General features: G+C 32.5%; 6 non-coding genes across 6 annotated transcripts; all 6 read right to left on the bottom strand.

Annotated features, from left to right (window-relative positions):
• Positions 1-1,236: 1,236 nt before the first annotated feature.
• Positions 1,237-1,308, bottom strand: TRNAW-CCA (transfer RNA tryptophan (anticodon CCA)). Its single transcript has one exon. It is a non-coding gene; the product is annotated as a tRNA-Trp (tRNA).
• A 2,789-nt stretch (positions 1,309-4,097) lies between these two features.
• Positions 4,098-4,169, bottom strand: TRNAW-CCA (transfer RNA tryptophan (anticodon CCA)). Its single transcript has one exon. It is a non-coding gene; the product is annotated as a tRNA-Trp (tRNA).
• Positions 4,170-5,587: 1,418 nt separating this feature from the next.
• On the bottom strand, positions 5,588-5,659 carry TRNAW-CCA (transfer RNA tryptophan (anticodon CCA)). Its single transcript has one exon. It is a non-coding gene; the product is annotated as a tRNA-Trp (tRNA).
• Positions 5,660-7,074: 1,415 nt separating this feature from the next.
• TRNAW-CCA (transfer RNA tryptophan (anticodon CCA)) lies at positions 7,075-7,146 on the bottom strand. Its single transcript has one exon. It is a non-coding gene; the product is annotated as a tRNA-Trp (tRNA).
• Positions 7,147-16,005: 8,859 nt separating this feature from the next.
• On the bottom strand, positions 16,006-16,077 carry TRNAW-CCA (transfer RNA tryptophan (anticodon CCA)). Its single transcript has one exon. It is a non-coding gene; the product is annotated as a tRNA-Trp (tRNA).
• Positions 16,078-18,859: 2,782 nt separating this feature from the next.
• On the bottom strand, positions 18,860-18,931 carry TRNAG-CCC (transfer RNA glycine (anticodon CCC)). Its single transcript has one exon. It is a non-coding gene; the product is annotated as a tRNA-Gly (tRNA).
• Positions 18,932-20,453: the final 1,522 nt, after the last annotated feature.

Raw genomic sequence — 20,453 nt, 5'->3', positions numbered from 1 at the left:
ACCCTTTTTTCTTACAAATTCAAAGATGACAATGGTATGAACAAATTAATAGGTGTTTCTGACTTGCCCCAAATTTTCTGTTTTGAACTCAGTTCCCAATGATATATCTCATCAAAGGATTTTTGAAAAGATTTTATTCGGTAGAATTAAAAAAGCAATTTTTCAAACTCTTTCCTGACAGGTGGCAACAAGATCATGATAATCTATTGTCAGTTAGAATACGCAGTTTCTGTTTTCAATCTTAACCCAAACATCGATCAACTTTTAAAAAGTTGAAAGAGATACTTGAACGTGACATAATTTAAAGATGCATCATTCTGACCAGGAGTAAGGCGCACTACCGTCAGTGTATGAGGACAGCTGTAAAACTTGCTTGCTCCCATAATTCACTTGTAAAGTGCATGAGGAAATATACAGACACCATCTTGAAATTTGCTACTTTAAATCACAGTTTAGAAAAGTAATAACAAGGATGAATTAGGATCTTCACTTTCCGATTCAGGGATTTCCAGTTTAAAGTTTAGATTCTAGTAATAAGCCTGATTTTCTTACAAATTCAAAGATGACAATGGTATGAACAAAGCGATAGGTGTTCCTGGCATTTATTACATTTATTAATGTTTTTAACTCAATTCCCAATAATATTTCTCATCAAAGTATTGTTGATAAGATTTTAATCTATAGAATTAAAAAAACACTTTTTTAAAAACTGTTCTGACCTGTGTCAACAACGTTGTGTTATCTATTTTCAGTTGGATTACCCAGTTTCTGTTTTCAATCTTAACCCAAACATCGATCAAGCTATAAAAATATGAAAGAGCTGCTTGACCATGACGTGATTTGAATACACAACTTTCTGATATGGATTTAGAAGCACTACAGTTGAATTAAGATCATCACAATCAGATTCAGTGATTTCCAGTCAAAAATTAAGAATCTGGTAATAAACCCTCTTTTCTTACAAATTCAAAGATGGCAATGGTAAAAATAAATTAATAGGTGCTTATGGCATTAATTACATTTATTAATGTTTGGAACTCAATTCCCAATAACAATTCTTATCAAAGTCCTCTTGAAACGATTATAATCTGTAGAACTAAAAAAGGCAGTTTCTTAAACACTGCAGCCTGGTAGCAACAAAGTCGAGTTAACTTTTGTCAAGTTGGACTACGCAGTTACTGTTTTCAATAATAACACAAACATCAATCAAGATATGAAAAGACATAAAGAGCTGCTTGACCCCGATGTGATTTGAACACACAACCTTCTGATCTGGAGTCAGACAAGCTACCGTTGCGCCACAAGGTCAGTTGAAAAGTGTTGTTGCTCCCATACTTCACATGAAAAGTGCATGATAAAATATATGGACACCATCTTGAAATTTGCTACTTATAATCACAGTTTGGAAAAGATATAAACAAGGATGAATTAAGGTCTTCACTTTCAGATTCAGTGATTTCCAATTAAAAATTTAGAATATAGTAATAAACCCTTTTTTCTTACAAATTCAAAGATGACAATGGTATGAACAAATTAATATGTGTTTCTGACTTGCCACAAATTTTCTGTTTTGAACTCAGTTCCCAATGATATATCTCATCAAAGGATTGTTGAAAAGATTTTATTCGGTAGAATTAAAAAAGCAATTTTTCAAACATTTTCCTGACAGGTGGCAACAAGATCATGATAATCCATTGTCAGTTAGAATACGCAGTTTCTGTTTTCAATCTTAACCCAAACATCGATCAACTTTTAAAAATATGAAAGAGATACTTGAACGTGACATAATTTAAACATGCATCATTCTGACCAGGAGTAAGGCGCACTACCGTTAGTGTATGAGGACAGCTGTAAAACTTGCTTGCTCCCATAATTCACTTGTAAAGTGCATGAGGAAATATACAGACACCATCTTGAAATTTGCTACTTTAAATCACAGTTTAGAAAAGTAATAACAAGGATGAATTAGGATCTTCACGTTCCGATTCAGGGATTTCCAGTTTAAAGTTTAGATTCTAGTAATAAGCCTGATTTTCTTACAAATTCAAAGATGACAATGGTATGAAAAAAGCGATAGGTGTTCCTGGCATTTATTACATTTATTAATGTTTTTAACTCAATTCCCAATAATATTTCTCATCAAAGTATTGTTGATAAGATTTTAATCTATAGAATTAAAAAAACACTTTTTTAAAAACTGTTCTGACCTGTGTCAACAACGTTGTGTTAATCTATTTTCAGTTGGATTACCCAGTTTCTGTTTTCAATCTTAACCCAAACCCAAACATCGATCAAGCTATAAAAATATGAAAGAGCTGCTTGACCATGACGTGATTTGAATACACAACTTTCTGATATGGATTCAGAAGCACTACAGTTGAATTAAGATCTTCACAATCAGATTCAGTGATTTCCAGTCAAAAATTAAGAATCTGGTAATAAACCCTCTTTTCTTAGAAATTCAAAGATGGCAATGGTAAAAATAAATTAATAGGTGCTTATGGCATTAATTACATTTATTAATGTTTGGAACTCAATTCCCAATAACAATTCTTATCAAAGTCCTCTTGAAACGATTATAATCTGTAGAACTAAAAAATGCAGTTTCTTAAACACTGCAGTCTGGTAGCAACAAAGTCGAGTTAACTTTTGTCAAGTTGGACTACGCAGTTACTGTTTTCAATAATAACCCAAACATCAATCAAGATATGAAAAGACATAAAGAGCTGATTGACCCCGACGTGATTTGAACACGCAACCTTCTGATCTGGAGTTTGGAAAAGATATAAACAAGGATGAATTAAGGTCTTCACTTTCAGATTCAGGGATTTCCAATTCAAAATTTAGAATATAGTAATAAACCCTTTTTTCTTACAAATTCAAAGATGACAATGGTATGAACAAATTAATAGGTGTTTCTTACTTGCCCCAAATTTTCTGTTTTGAACTCAGTTCCCAATGATATATCTCATCAAAGGATTTTTGAAAAGATTTTATTCGGTAGAATTAAAAAAGCAATTTTTCAAACACTTTCCTGACAGGTGGCAACAAGATCATGATAATCCATTGTCAGTTAGAATACGCAGTTTCTGTTTTCAATCTTAACCCAAACATCGATCAACTTTTAAAAATATGAAAGAGATACTTGAACGTGACATACTTTAAACATGCATCATTCTGACCAGGAGTAAGGCGCACTACCGTCAGTGTATGAGGACAGCTGTAAAACTTGCTTGCTCCCATAATTCACTTGTAAAGTGCATGAGGAAATATACAGACACCATCTTGAAATTTGCTACTTTAAATCACAGTTTAGAAAAGTAATAACAAGGATGAATTAGGATCTTCACGTTCCGATTCAGGGATTTCCAGTTTAAAGTTTAGATTCTAGTAATAAGCCTGATTTTCTTACAAATTCAAAGATGACAATGGTATGAACACAGCGATAGGTGTTCCTGGCATTTATTACATTTATTAATGTTTTTAACTCAATTCCCAATAATATTTCTCATCAAAGTATTATTGATAAGATTTTAATCTATAGAATTAAAAAAACACTTTATTAAAAACTGTTCTGACCTGTGTCAACAACGTTGTGTTAATCTATTTTCAGTTGGATTACCCAGTTTCTGTTTTCAATCTTAACCCAAACATCGATCAAGCTATAAAAATATGAAAGAGCTGCTTGACCATGACGTGATTTGAATACACAACTTTCTGATATGGATTCAGAAGCACTACAGTTGAATTAAGATCTTCACAATCAGATTCAGTGATTTCCAGTCAAAAATTAAGAATCTGATAATAAACCCTCTTTTCTTACAAATTCAAAGATGGCAATGGTAAAAATAAATTAATAGGTGCTTATGGCATTAATTACATTTATTAATGTTTGGAACTCAATTCCCAATAACAATTCTTATCAAAGTCCTCTTGAAACGATTATAATCTGTACAACTAAAAAATGCAGTTTCTTAAACACTGCAGCCTGGTAGCAACAAAGTCGAGTTAACTTTTGTCAAGTTGGACTACGCAGTTGCTGTTTTCAATAATAACCCAAACATCAATCAAGATATGAAAAGACATAAAGAGCTGATTGACCTCGACGTGATTTGAACACGCAACCTTCCGATTTGGAGTCAGACGCGCTACCGTTGAGCCACGAGGTCATTTGAAAAGTGTTGTTGCTCCCATACTTCACATGAAAAGTGCATGATAAAATATATGGACACCATCTTGAAATTTGCTACTTATAATCACAGTTTGGAAAAGATATAAACAAGGATGAATTAAGGTCTTCACTTTCAGATTCAGGGATTTCCAATTAAAAATCTAGAATATAGTAATAAACCCTTTTTTCTTACAAATTCAAAGATGACAATGGTATGAACAAATTAATAGGTGTTTCTGACTTGCCACAAATTTCCTGTTTTGAACTCAGTTCCCAATGATATATCTCATCAAAGGATTGTTGAAAAGATTTTATTCAGTAGAATTAAAAAAGCAATTTTTCAAACACTTTCCTGACATGTGGCAACAAGATCATGATAATCTATTGTCAGTTAGAATACGCAGTTTCTGTTTTCAATCTTAACCCAAACATCGATCAACTTTTAAAAAGATGAAAGAGATACTTGAACATGACATAATTTAAACATGCATCATTCTGACCAGGAGTAAGGCGCACTACCGTCAGTGTATGAGGACAGCTGTAAAACTTGCTTGCTCCCATAACTCACTTGTAAAGTGCATGAGGAAATATACAGACACCATCTTGAAATTTGCTACTTTAAATCACAGTTTAGAAAAGTAATAACAAGGATGAATTAGGATCTTCACGTTCCGATTCAGGGATTTCCAGTTTAAAGTTTAGATTCTAGTAATAAGCCTGATTTTCTTACAAATTCAAAGATGACAATGGTATGAACAAAGCGATAGGTGTTCCTGGCATTTATTACATTTATTAATGTTTTTAACTCAATTCCCAATAATATTTCTCATCAAAGTATTGTTGATAAGATTTTAATCTATAGAATTAAAAAAATACTTTTTTAAAAACTGTTCTGACCTGTGTCAACAACGTTGTGTTAATCTATTTTCAGTTGGATTACCCAGTTTCTGTTTTCAATCTTAACCCAAACATCGATCAAGCTATAAAAATATGAAAGAGCTGCTTGACCATGACGTGATTTGAATACACAACTTTCTGATATAGATTCAGAAGCACTACAGTTGAATTATGATCTTCACAATCAGATTCAGTGATTTCCAGTCAAAAATTAAGAATCTGGTAATAAACCCTCTTTTCTTACAAATTCAAAGATGGCAATGGTAAAAATAAATTAATAGGTGCTTATGGCATTAATAAATGTATATTAATGTTTGGAACTCAATTCCCAATAACAATTCTTATCACAGTCCTCTTGAAACGATTATAATCTGTAGAACTAAAAAATGCAGTTTCTTAAACACTGCAGCCTGGAAGCAACAAAGTCGAGTTAACTTTTGTCAAGTTGGACTACGCAGTTGCTGTTTTCAATAACAACCCAAACATCAATCAAGATAAGAAAAGACATAAAGAGCTGATTGACCTCAACGTGATTTGAACACGCAACCTTCCGATGTGGAGTCAGACGTGCTACCGTTGCGCCACGAGGTCATTTGAAAAGTGTTGTTGCTCTCATACTTCAAATGAAAAGTGCATGATAAAATATATGGACACCATCTTGAAATTTGCTACTTATAATCACAGTTTGGAAAAGATATAGACAAGGATGAATTAAGGTCTTCACTTTCAGATTCAGGGATTTCCAATTAAAAATTTAGAATATAGTAATAAACCCTTTTTTCTTACAAATTCAAAGATGACAATGGTATGAACAAATTAATAGGGGTTTCTGACTTGCCCCAAATTTTCTGTTTTGAACTCAGTTCCCAATGATATATCTCATCAAAGGATTGTTGAAAAGATTTTATTCAGTAGAATTAAAAAAGCAATTTTTCAAACATTTTCCTGACATGTGGCAACAAGATCATGATAATCTATTGTCAGTTATATACGCAGTTTCTGTTTTCAATCTTAACCCAAACATCGATCAACTTTTAAAAAGATGAAAGAGATACTTGAACGTGACATAATTTAAAGATGCATCATTCTGACCAGGAGTAAGGCGCACTACCGTCAGTGTATGAGGACAGCTGTAAAACTTGCTTGCTCCCATAATTCACTTGTAAAGTGCATGAGGAAATATACAGACACCATCTTGAAATTTGCTACTTTAAATCACAGTTTAGAAAAGTAATAACAAGGATGAATTAGGATCTTCACTTTCCGATTCAGGGATTTCCAGTTTAAAGTTTAGATTCTAGTAATAAGCCTGATTTTCTTACAAATTCAAAGATGACAATGGTATGAACAAAGCGATAGGTGTTCCTGGCATTTATTACATTTATTAATGTTTTTAACTCAATTCCCAATAATATTTCTCATCAAAGTATTGTTGATAAGATTTTAATCTATAGAATTAAAAAAAGACTTTTTTAAAAACTGTTCTGACCTGTGTCAACAACGTTGTGTTAATCTATTTTCAGTTGGATTACCCAGTTTCTGTTTTCAATCTTAACCCAAACATCGATCAAGCTATAAAAATATGAAAGAGCTGCTTGACCATGACGTGATTTGAATACACAACTTTCTGATATGGATTCAGAAGCACTACAGTTGAATTAAGATCTTCACAATCAGATTCAGTGATTTCCAGTCAAAAATTAAGAATCTGGTAATAAACCCTCTTTTCTTACAAATTCAAAGATGGCAATGGTAAAAATAAATTAATAGGTGCTTATGGCATTAATTACATTTATTAATGTTTGGAACTCAATTCCCAATAACAATTCTTATCAAAGTCCTCTTGAAACGATTATAATCTGTAGAACTAAAAAATGCAGTTTCTTAAACACTGCAGTCTGGTAGCAACAAAGTCGAGTTAACTTTTGTCAGTTGGACTACGCAGTTACTGTTTTCAATAATAACCCAAACATCAATCAAGATATGAAAAGACATAAATAGCTGATTGACCCCGACGTGATTTGAACACGCAACCTTCTGATCTGGAGTCAGACGCGCTACCGTTGCGCCACGTGGTCAGATGAAAAGTGTTGTTGCTTCCATACTTCACATGAAAAGTGCATGATAAAATATATGGACACCATCTTGAAATTTGCTACTTATAATCACAGTTTGGAAAAGATATAAACAAGGATGAATTAAGGTCTTCACTTTCAGATTCAGGGATTTCCAATTAAAAATTTAGAATATAGTAATAAACCCTTTTTTCTTACAAATTCAAAGATGACAATGGTATGAACAAATTAATAGGTGTTTCTGACTTGCCACAAATTTTCTGTTTTGAACTCAGTTCCCAATGATATATCTCATCAAAGGATTGTTGAAAAGATTTTATTCAGTAGAATTAAAAAAGCAATTTTTCAAACATTTTCCTGACAGGTGGCAACAAGATCATGATAATCTATTGTCAGTTAGAATACGCAGTTTCTGTTTTCAATCTTAACCCAAACATCGATCAACTTTTAAAAAGATTAAAGAGATACTTGAACGTGACATAATTTAAACATGCATCATTCTGACCAGGAGTAAGGCGCACTACCGTCAGTGTATGAGGACAGCTGTAAAACTTGCTTGCTCCCATAATTCACTTGTAAAGTGCATGAGGAAATATACAGACACCATCTTGAAATTTGCTACATTAAATCACAGTTTAGAAAAGTAATAACATGGATGAATTAGGATCTTCACTTTCAGATTCAGGGATTTCCAGTTTAAAGTTTAGATTCTAGTAATAAGCCTGATTTTCTTACAAATTCAAAGATGACAATGGTATGAACAAAGCGATAGGTGTTCCTGGCATTTATTACATTTATTAATGTTTTTAACTCAATTTCCAATAATATTTCTCATCAAAGTATTGTTGATAAGATTTTAATCTATAGAATTAAAAAAATACTTTTTTAAAAACTGTTCTGACCTGTGTCAACAACGTTGTGTTAATCTATTTTCAGTTGGATTGCCCAGTTTCTGCTTTCAATCTTAACCCAAACATCGATCAAGCTATAAAAATATGAAAGAGCTGCTTGACCATGACGTGATTTGAATACACAACTTTCTGATATGGATTCAGAAGCACTACAGTTGAATTAAGATCTTCACAATCAGATTCAGTGATTTCCAGTCAAAAATTAAGAATCTGGTAATAAACCCTCTTTTCTTACAAATTCAAAGATGGCAATGGTAAAAATAAATTAATAGGTGCTTATGGCATTAATTACATTTATTAATGTTTGGAACTCAATTCCAAATAACAATTCTTATCAAAGTCCTCTTGAAACGATTATAATCTGTAGAACTAAAAAATGCAGTTTCTTAAACACTGCAGCCTGGTAGCAACAAAGTCGAGTTAACCTTTGTCAGTTGGACTACGCAGTTACTGTTTTCAATAATAACCCAAACATCAATCAAGATATGAAAAGACATAAAGAGTCGATTGACCCCGACGTGATATGAACACGCAACCTTCAGATCTGGAGTCAGATGCTCTACCGTTGCGCCACGAGGTCAGTTGAAAAGAGTTGTTGCTCCCATACTTCACATGAAAAGTGCATGATAAAATATATGGACACCATCTTGAAATTTGCTACTTATAATCACAGTTTGGAAAAGATATAAACAAGGATGAATTAAGGTCTTCACTTTCAGATTCAGGGATTTCCAATTAAAAATTTAGAATATAGTAATAAACCCTTTTTTCTTACAAATTCAAAGATGACAATGGTATGAACAAATTAATAGGTGTTTCTGACTTGCCACAAATTTTCTGTTTTGAACTCAGTTCCCAATGATATATCTCATCAAAGGATTGTTGAAAAGATTTTATTCAGTAGAATTAAAAAAGCAATTTTTCAAACATTTTCCTGACAGGTGGCAACAAGATCATGATAATCTATTGTCAGTTAGAATATGCAGTTTCTGTTTTCAATCTTAACCCAAACATCGATCAACTTTTAAAAAGATTAAAGAGATACTTGAACGTGACATAATTTAAACATGCATCATTCTGACCAGGAGTAAGACGCACTACCGTCAGTGTATGAGGACAGCTGTAAAACTTGCTTGCTCCCATAATTCACTTGTAAAGTGCATGAGGAAATATACAGACACCATCTTGAAATTTGCTACATTAAATCACAGTTTAGAAAAGTAATAACAAGGATGAATTAGGATCTTCACTTTCCGATTCAGGGATTTCCAGTTTAAAGTTTAGATTCTAGTAATAAGCCTGATTTTCTTACAAATTCAAAGATGACAATGGTATGAACAAAGCGATAGGTGTTCCTGGCATTTATTACATTTATTAATGTTTTTAACTCAATTCCCAATAATATTTCTCATCAAAGTATTGTTGATAAGATTTTAATCTATAGAATTAAAAAAACACTTTTTTAAAAACTGTTCTGACCTGTGTCAACAACGTTGTGTTAATCTATTTTCAGTTGGATTACCCAGTTTCTGTTTTCAATCTTAACCCAAACATCGATCAAGCTATAAAAATATGAAAGAGCTGCTTGACCATGACGTGATTTGAATACACAACTTTCTGATATGGATTCAGAAGCACTACAGTTGAATTAAGATCTTCACAATCAGATTCAGTGATTTCCAGTCAAAAATTAAGAATCTGATAATAAACCTTCTTTTCTTACAAATTCAAAGATGGCAATGGTAAAAATAAATTAATAGGTGCTTATGGCATTAATTACATTTATTAATGTTTGGAACTCAATTCCCAATAACAATTCTTATCAAAGTCCTCTTGAAACGATTATAATCTGTACAACTAAAAAATGCAGTTTCTTAAACACTGCAGCCTGGTAGCAACAAAGTCGAGTTAACTTTTGTCAAGTTGGACTACGCAGTTGCTGTTTTCAATAATAACCCAAACATCAATCAAGATATGAAAAGACATAAAGAGCTGATTGACCTCGACGTGATTTGAACATGCAACCTTCCGATTTGGAGTCAGACGCGCTACCGTTGAGCCACGAGGTCATTTGAAAAGTGTTGTTGCTCCCATACTTCACATGAAAAGTGCATGATAAAATATATGGACACCATCTTGAAATTTGCTACTTATAATCACAGTTTGGAAAAGATATAAACAAGGATGAATTAAGGTCTTCACTTTCAGATTCAGGGATTTCCAATTAAAAATCTAGAATATAGTAATAAACCCTTTTTTCTTACAAATTCAAAGATGACAATGGTATGAACAAATTAATAGGTGTTTCTGACTTGCCACAAATTTCCTGTTTTGAACTCAGTTCCCAATGATATATCTCATCAAAGGATTGTTGAAAAGATTTTATTCAGTAGAATTAAAAAAGCAATTTTTCAAACACTTTCCTGACATGTGGCAACAAGATCATGATAATCTATTGTCAGTTAGAATACGCAGTTTCTGTTTTCAATCTTAACCCAAACATCGATCAACTTTTAAAAAGATGAAAGAGATACTTGAACATGACATAATTTAAACATGCATCATTCTGACCAGGAGTAAGGCGCACTACCGTCGGTGTATGAGGACAGCTGTAAAACTTGCTTGCTCCCATAACTCACTTGTAAAGTGCATGAGGAAATATACAGACACCATCTTGAAATTTGCTACTTTAAATCACAGTTTAGAAAAGTAATAACAAGGATGAATTAGGATCTTCACGTTCCGATTCAGGGATTTCCAGTTTAAAGTTTAGATTCTAGTAATAAGCCTGATTTTCTTACAAATTCAAAGATGACAATGGTATGAACAAAGCGATAGGTGTTCCTGGCATTTATTACATTTATTAATGTTTTTAACTCAATTCCCAATAATATTTCTCATCAAAGTATTGTTGATAAGATTTTAATCTATAGAATTAAAAAAATACTTTTTTAAAAACTGTTCTGACCTGTGTCAACAACGTTGTGTTAATCTATTTTCAGTTGGATTACCCAGTTTCTGTTTTCCATCTTAACCCAAACATCGATCAAGCTATAAAAATATGAAAGAGCTGCTTGACCATGACGTGATTTGAATACACAACTTTCTGATATGGATTCAGAAGCACTACAGTTGAATTAAGATCTTCACAATCAGATTCAGTGATTTCCAGTAAAAAATTAAGAATCTGGTAATAAACCCTCTTTTCTTACAAATTCAAAGATGGCAATGGTAAAAATAAATTAATAGGTGCTTATGGCATTAATTACATTTATTAATGTTTGGAACTCAATTCCAAATAACAATTCTTATCAAAGTCCTCTTGAAACGATTATAATCTGTAGAACTAAAAAATGCAGTTTCTTAAACACTGCAGCCTGGTAGCAACAAAGTCGAGTTAACCTTTGTCAGTTGGACTACGCAGTTACTGTTTTCAATAATAACCCAAACATCAATCAAGATATGAAAAGACATAAAGAGTCGATTGACCCCGACGTGATATGAACACGCAACCTTCAGATCTGGAGTCAGATGCTCTACCGTTGCGCCACGAGGTCAGTTGAAAAGAGTTGTTGCTCCCATACTTCACATGAAAAGTGCATGATAAAATATATGGACACCATCTTGAAATTTGCTACTTATAATCACAGTTTGGAAAAGATATAAACAAGGATGAATTAAGGTCTTCACTTTCAGATTCAGGGATTTCCAATTAAAAATTTAGAATATAGTAATAAACCCTTTTTTCTTACAAATTCAAAGATGACAATGGTATGAACAAATTAATAGGTGTTTCTGACTTGCCACAAATTTTCTGTTTTGAACTCAGTTCCCAATGATATATCTCATCAAAGGATTGTTGAAAAGATTTTATTCAGTAGAATTAAAAAAGCAATTTTTCAAACATTTTCCTGACAGGTGGCAACAAGATCATGATAATCTATTGTCAGTTAGAATATGCAGTTTCTGTTTTCAATCTTAACCCAAACATCGATCAACTTTTAAAAAGATTAAAGAGATACTTGAACGTGACATAATTTAAACATGCATCATTCTGACCAGGAGTAAGACGCACTACCGTCAGTGTATGAGGACAGCTGTAAAACTTGCTTGCTCCCATAATTCACTTGTAAAGTGCATGAGGAAATATACAGACACCATCTTGAAATTTGCTACATTAAATCACAGTTTAGAAAAGTAATAACAAGGATGAATTAGGATCTTCACTTTCCGATTCAGGGATTTCCAGTTTAAAGTTTAGATTCTAGTAATAAGCCTGATTTTCTTACAAATTCAAAGATGACAATGGTATGAACAAAGCGATAGGTGTTCCTGGCATTTATTACATTTATTAATGTTTTTAACTCAATTCCCAATAATATTTCTCATCAAAGTATTGTTGATAAGATTTTAATCTATAGAATTAAAAAAACACTTTTTTAAAAACTGTTCTGACCTGTGTCAACAACGTTGTGTTAATCTATTTTCAGTTGGATTACCCAGTTTCTGTTTTCAATCTTAACCCAAACATCGATCAAGCTATAAAAATATGAAAGAGCTGCTTGACCATGACGTGATTTGAATACACAACTTTCTGATATGGATTCAGAAGCACTACAGTTGAATTAAGATCTTCACAATCAGATTCAGTGATTTCCAGTCAAAAATTAAGAATCTGATAATAAACCTTCTTTTCTTACAAATTCAAAGATGGCAATGGTAAAAATAAATTAATAGGTGCTTATGGCATTAATTACATTTATTAATGTTTGGAACTCAATTCCCAATAACAATTCTTATCAAAGTCCTCTTGAAACGATTATAATCTGTACAACTAAAAAATGCAGTTTCTTAAACACTGCAGCCTGGTAGCAACAAAGTCGAGTTAACTTTTGTCAAGTTGGACTACGCAGTTGCTGTTTTCAATAATAACCCAAACATCAATCAAGATATGAAAAGACATAAAGAGCTGATTGACCTCGACGTGATTTGAACATGCAACCTTCCGATTTGGAGTCAGACGCGCTACCGTTGAGCCACGAGGTCATTTGAAAAGTGTTGTTGCTCCCATACTTCACATGAAAAGTGCATGATAAAATATATGGACACCATCTTGAAATTTGCTACTTATAATCACAGTTTGGAAAAGATATAAACAAGGATGAATTAAGGTCTTCACTTTCAGATTCAGGGATTTCCAATTAAAAATCTAGAATATAGTAATAAACCCTTTTTTCTTACAAATTCAAAGATGACAATGGTATGAACAAATTAATAGGTGTTTCTGACTTGCCACAAATTTCCTGTTTTGAACTCAGTTCCCAATGATATATCTCATCAAAGGATTGTTGAAAAGATTTTATTCAGTAGAATTAAAAAAGCAATTTTTCAAACACTTTCCTGACATGTGGCAACAAGATCATGATAATCTATTGTCAGTTAGAATACGCAGTTTCTGTTTTCAATCTTAACCCAAACATCGATCAACTTTTAAAAAGATGAAAGAGATACTTGAACATGACATAATTTAAACATGCATCATTCTGACCAGGAGTAAGGCGCACTACCGTCGGTGTATGAGGACAGCTGTAAAACTTGCTTGCTCCCATAACTCACTTGTAAAGTGCATGAGGAAATATACAGACACCATCTTGAAATTTGCTACTTTAAATCACAGTTTAGAAAAGTAATAACAAGGATGAATTAGGATCTTCACGTTCCGATTCAGGGATTTCCAGTTTAAAGTTTAGATTCTAGTAATAAGCCTGATTTTCTTACAAATTCAAAGATGACAATGGTATGAACAAAGCGATAGGTGTTCCTGGCATTTATTACATTTATTAATGTTTTTAACTCAATTCCCAATAATATTTCTCATCAAAGTATTGTTGATAAGATTTTAATCTATAGAATTAAAAAAATACTTTTTTAAAAACTGTTCTGACCTGTGTCAACAACGTTGTGTTAATCTATTTTCAGTTGGATTACCCAGTTTCTGTTTTCCATCTTAACCCAAACATCGATCAAGCTATAAAAATATGAAAGAGCTGCTTGACCATGACGTGATTTGAATACACAACTTTCTGATATAGATTCAGAAGCACTACAGTTGAATTAAGATCTTCACAATCAGATTCAGTGATTTCCAGTCAAAAATTAAGAATCTGGTAATAAACCCTCTTTTCTTACAAATTCAAAGATGGCAATGGTAAAAATAAATTAATAGGTGCTTATGGCATTAATAAATGTATATTAATGTTTGGAACTCAATTCCCAATAACAATTCTTATCACAGTCCTCTTGAAACGATTATAATCTGTAGAACTAAAAAATGCAGTTTCTTAAACACTGCAGCCTGGAAGCAACAAAGTCGAGTTAACTTTTGTCAAGTTGGACTACGCAGTTGCTGTTTTCAATAACAACCCAAACATCAATCAAGATAAGAAAAGACATAAAGAGCTGATTGACCTCAACATGATTTGAACACGCAACCTTCCGATGTGGAGTCAGACGTGCTACCGTTGCGCCACGAGGTCATTTGAAAAGTGTTGTTGCTCCCATACTTCAAATGAAAAGTGCATGATAAAATATATGGACACCATCTTGAAATTTGCTACTTATAATCACAGTTTGGAAAAGATATAAACAAGGATGAATTAAGGTCTTCACTTTCAGATTCAGGGATTTCCAATTAAAAATTTAGAATATAGTAATAAACCCTTTTTTCTTACAAATTCAAAGATGACAATGGTATGAACAAATTAATAGGGGTTTCTGACTTGCCCCAAATTTTCTGTTTTGAACTCAGTTCCCAATGATATATCTCATCAAAGGATTGTTGAAAAGATTTTATTCAGTAGAATTAAAAAAGCAATTTTTCAAACATTTTCCTGACATGTGGCAACAAGATCATGATAATCTATTGTCAGTTATATACGCAGTTTCTGTTTTCAATCTTAACCCAAACATCGATCAACTTTTAAAAAGATGAAAGAGATACTTGAACGTGACATAATTTAAAGATGCATCATTCTGACCAGGAGTAAGGCGCACTACCGTCAGTGTATGAGGACAGCTGTAAAACTTGCTTGCTCCCATAATTCACTTGTAAAGTGCATGAGGAAATATACAGACACCATCTTGAAATTTGCTACTTTAAATCACAGTTTAGAAAAGTAATAACAAGGATGAATTAGGATCTTCACTTTCCGATTCAGGGATTTCCAGTTTAAAGTTTAGATTCTAGTAATAAGCCTGATTTTCTTACAAATTCAAAGATGACATTGGTATGAACAAAGCGATAGGTGTTCCTGGCATTTATTACATTTATTAATGTTTTTAACTCAATTCCCAATAATATTTCTCATCAAAGTATTGTTGATAAGATTTTAATCTATAGAATTAAAAAAAGACTTTTTTAAAAACTGTTCTGACCTGTGTCAACAACGTTGTGTTAATCTATTTTCAGTTGGATTACCCAGTTTCTGTTTTCAATCTTAACCCAAACATCGATCAAGCTATAAAAATATGAAAGAGCTGCTTGACCATGACGTGATTTGAATACACAACTTTCTGATATGGATTCAGAAGCACTACAGTTGAATTAAGATCTTCACAATCAGATTCAGTGATTTCCAGTCAAAAATTAAGAATCTGGTAATAAACCCTCTTTTCTTACAAATTCAAAGATGGCAATGGTAAAAATAAATTAATAGGTGCTTATGGCATTAATTACATTTATTAATGTTTGGAACTCAATTCCCAATAACAATTCTTATCAAAGTCCTCTTGAAACGATTATAATCTGTAGAACTAAAAAATGCAGTTTCTTAAACACTGCAGTCTGGTAGCAAGAAAGTCGAGTTAACTTTTGTCAGTTGGACTACGCAGTTACTGTTTTCAATAATAACCCAAACATCAATCAAGATATGAAAAGACATAAAGAGCTGATTGACCCCGACGTGATTTGAACACGCAACCTTCTGATCTGGAGTCAGACGCGCTACCGTTGCGCCACGTGGTCAGATGAAAAGTGTTGTTGCTTCCATACTTCACATGAAAAGTGCATGATAAAATATATGGACACCATCTTGAAATTTGCTACTTATAATCACAGTTTGGAAAAGATATAAACAAGGATGAATTAAGGTCTTCACTTTCAGATTCAGGGATTTCCAATTAAAAATTTAGAATATAGTAATAAACCCTTTTTTCTTACAAATTCAAAGATGACAATGGTATGAACAAATTAATAGGTGTTTCTGACTTGCCACAAATTTTCTGTTTTGAACTCAGTTCCCAATTATATATCTCATCAAAGGATTGTTGAAAAGATTTTATTCAGTAGAATTAAAAAAGCAATTTTTCAAACATTTTCCTGACAGGTGGCAACAAGATCATGATAATCTATTGTCAGTTAGAATACGCAGTTTCTGTTTTCAATCTTAACCCAAACATCGATCAACTTTTAAAAAGATTAAAGAGATACTTGGACGTGACATAATTTAAACATGCATCATTCTGACCAGGAGTAAGGCGCACTACCGTCAGTGTATGAGGACAGCTGTAAAACTTGCTTGCTCCCATAATTCACTTGTAAAGTGCATGAGGAAATATACAGACACCATCTTGAAATTTGCTACATTAAATCACAGTTTAGAAAAGTAATAACAAGGATGAATTAGGATCTTCACTTTCAGATTCAGGGATTTCCAGTTTAAAGTTTAGATTCTAGTAATAAGCCTGATTTTCTTACAAATTCAAAGATGACAATGGTATGAAGAAAGCGATAGGTGTTCCTGGCATTTATTACATTTATTAATGTTTTTAACTCAATTCCCAATAATATTTCTCATCAAAGTATTGTTGATAAGATTTTAATCTATAGAATTAAAAAAATGCTTTTTTAAAAACTGTTCTGACCTGTGTCAACAACGTTGTGTTAATCTATTTTCAGTTGGATTACCCAGTTTCTGCTTTCAATCTTAACCCAAACATCGATAAAGCTATAAAAATATGAAAGAGCTGCTTGACCATGACGTGATTTGAATACACAACTTTCTGATATGGATTCAGAAGCACTACAGTTGAATTAAGATCTTCACAATCAGATTCAGTGATTTCCAGTCAAAAATTAAGAATCTGGTAATAAACCCTCTTTTCTTACAAATTCAAAGATGGCAATGGTAAAAATAAATTAATAGGTGCTTATGGCATTAATTACATTTATTAATGTTTGGAACTCAATTCCCAATAACAATTCTTATCAAAGTCCTCTTGAAACGATTATAATCTGTAGAACTAAAAAATGCAGTTTCTTAAACACTGCAGTCTGGTAGCAACAAAGTCGAGTGAACTTTTGTCAAGTTGGACTACGCAGTTACTGTTTTCAATAATAACCCAAACATCAATCAAGATATGAAAAGACATAAAGAGCTGATTGACCCCGACGTGATTTGAACACGCAACCTTCTGATCTGGAGTTTGGAAAAGATATAAACAAGGATGAATTAAGGTCTTCACTTTCAGATTCAGGGATTTCCAATTCAAAATTTAGAATATAGTAATAAACCCTTTTTTCTTACAAATTCAAAGATGACAATGGTATGAACAAATTAATAGGTGTTTCTGACTTGCCCCAAATTTTCTGTTTTGAACTCAGTTCCCATTGATATATCTCATCAAAGGATTGTTGAAAAGATTTTATTCGGTAGAATTAAAAAAGCAATTTTTCAAACACTTTCCTGACAGGTGGCAACAAGATCATGATAATCTATTGTCAGTTAGAATACGCAGTTTCTGTTTTCAATCTTAACCCAAACATCGATCAACTTTTAAAAAGATGAAAGAGATACTTGAACGTGACATAATTTAAACATGCATCATTCTGACCAGGAGTAAGGCGCACTACCGTCAGTGTATGAGGACAGCTGTAAAACTTGCTTGCTCCCATAATTCACTTGTAAAGTGCATGAGGAAATATACAGACACCATCTTGAAATTTGCTACTTTAAATCACAGTTTAGAAAAGTAATAACAAGGATGAATTAGGATCTTCACGTTCCGATTCAGGGATTTCCAGTTTAAAGTTTAGATTCTAGTAATAAGCCTGATTTTCTTACAAATTCAAAGATGACAATGGTATGAACACAGCGATAGGTGTTCCTGGCATTTATTACATTTATTAATGTTTTTAACTCAATTCCCAATAATATTTCTCATCAAAGTATTGTTGATAAGATTTTAATCTATAGAATTAAAAAAATACTTTTTTAAAAACTGTTCTGACCTGTGTCAACAACATTGTGTTAATCTATTTTCAGTTGGATTACCCAGTTTCTGTTTTCAATCTTAACCCAAACATCGATCAAGCTATAAAAATATGAAAGAGCTGCTTGACCATCACGTGATTTGAATACACAACTTTCTGATATGGATTCAGAAGCACTACAGTTGAATTAAGATCTTCACAATCAGATTCAGTGATTTCCAGTCAAAAATTAAGAATCTGGTAATAAACCCTCTTTTCTTACAAATTCAAAGATGGCAATGGTAAAAATAAATTAATAGGTGCTTATGGCATTAATTACATTTATTAATGTTTGGAACTCAATTCCAAATAACAATTCTTATCAAAGTCCTCTTGAAACGATTATAATCTGTAGAACTAAAAAATGCAGTTTCTTAAACACTGCAGCCTGGTAGCAACAAAGTCGAGTTAACCTTTGTCAGTTGGACTACGCAGTTACTGTTTTCAATAATAACCCAAACATCAATCAAGATATGAAAAGACATAAAGAGTCGATTGACCCCGACGTGATTTGAACACGCAACCTTCTGATCGGGAGTCAGATGCTCTACCGTTGCGCCACGAGGTCAGTTGAAAAGAGTTGTTGCTCCCATACTTCACATGAAAAGTGCATGATAAAATATATGGACACCATCTTGAAATTTGCTACTTATAATCACAGTTTGGAAAAGATATAAACAAGGATGAATTAAGGTCTTCACTTTCAGATTCAGGGATTTCCAATTAAAAATTTAGAATATAGTAATAAACCCTTTTTTCTTACAAATTCAAAGATGACAATAGTATGAACAAATTAATAGGTGTTTCTGACTTGCCACAAATTTTCTGTTTTGAACTCAGTTCCCAATGATATATCTCATCAAAGGATTGTTGAAAAGATTTTATTCAGTAGAATTAAAAAAGCAATTTTTCAAACATTTTCCTGACAGGTGGCAACAAGATCATGATAATCTATTGTCAGTTAGAATATGCAGTTTCTGTTTTCAATCTTAACCCAAACATCGATCAACTTTTAAAAAGATTAAAGAGATACTTGAACGTGACATAATTTAAACATGCATCATTCTGACCAGGAGTAAGGCGCACTACCGTCAGTGTATGAGGACAGCTGTAAAACTTGCTTGCTCCCATAATTCACTTGTAAAGTGCATGAGGAAATATACAGACACCATCTTGAAATTTGCTACATTAAATCACAGTTTAGAAAAGTAATAACAAGGATGAATTAGGATCTTCACTTTCCGATTCAGGGATTTCCAGTTTAAAGTTTAGATTCTAGTAATAAGCCTGATTTTCTTACAAATTCAAAGATGACAATGGTATGAACAAAGCGATAGGTGTTCCTGGCATTTATTACATTTATTAATGTTTTTAACTCAATTCCCAATAATATTTCTCATCAAAGTATTGTTGATAAGATTTTAATCTATAGAATTAAAAAAACACTTTTTTAAAAACTGTTCTGACCTGTGTCAACAACGTTGTGTTAATCTATTTTCAGTTGGATTACCCAGTTTCTGTTTTCAAGCTTAACCCAAACATCGATCAAGCTATAAAAATATGAAAGAGCTGCTTGACCATGACGTGATTTGAATACACAACTTTCTGATATGGATTCAGAAGCACTACAGTTGAATTAAGATCTTCACAATCAGATTCAGTGATTTCCAGTCAAAAATTAAGAATCTGGTAATAAACCCTTTTTTCTTACAAATTCAAAGATGGCAATGGTAAAAATAAATTAATAGGTGCTTATGGCATTAATTACATTTATTAATGTTTGGAACTCAATTCCCAATAACAATTCTTATCAAAGTCCTCTTGAAACGATTATAATCTGTAGAACTAAAAAATGCAGTTTCATAAACACTGCAGTCTGGTAGCAACAAAGTCGAGTTAACTTTTGTCAAGTTGGACTACGCAGTTACTGTTTTCAATAATAACCTAAACATCAATCAAGATATGAAAAGACATAAAGAGCTGATTGACCCCGACGTGATTTGAACACGCAACCTTCTGATCTGGAGTTTGTAAAAGATATAAACAAGGATGAATTAAGGTCTTCACTTTCAGATTCAGGGATTTCCAAT

The sequence above is a fragment of the Dendrobates tinctorius genome, unplaced genomic scaffold (assembly GCF_039654945.1).
Source record: "Dendrobates tinctorius isolate UK_male_01 unplaced genomic scaffold, ASM3965494v1 ptg000178l, whole genome shotgun sequence".
In the NCBI taxonomy this organism is placed as follows: domain Eukaryota; kingdom Metazoa; phylum Chordata; class Amphibia; order Anura; family Dendrobatidae; genus Dendrobates; species Dendrobates tinctorius.
Note: the sequence above shows the minus strand (reverse complement) of the source record. Positions and strands in the feature narration are given on the sequence as shown.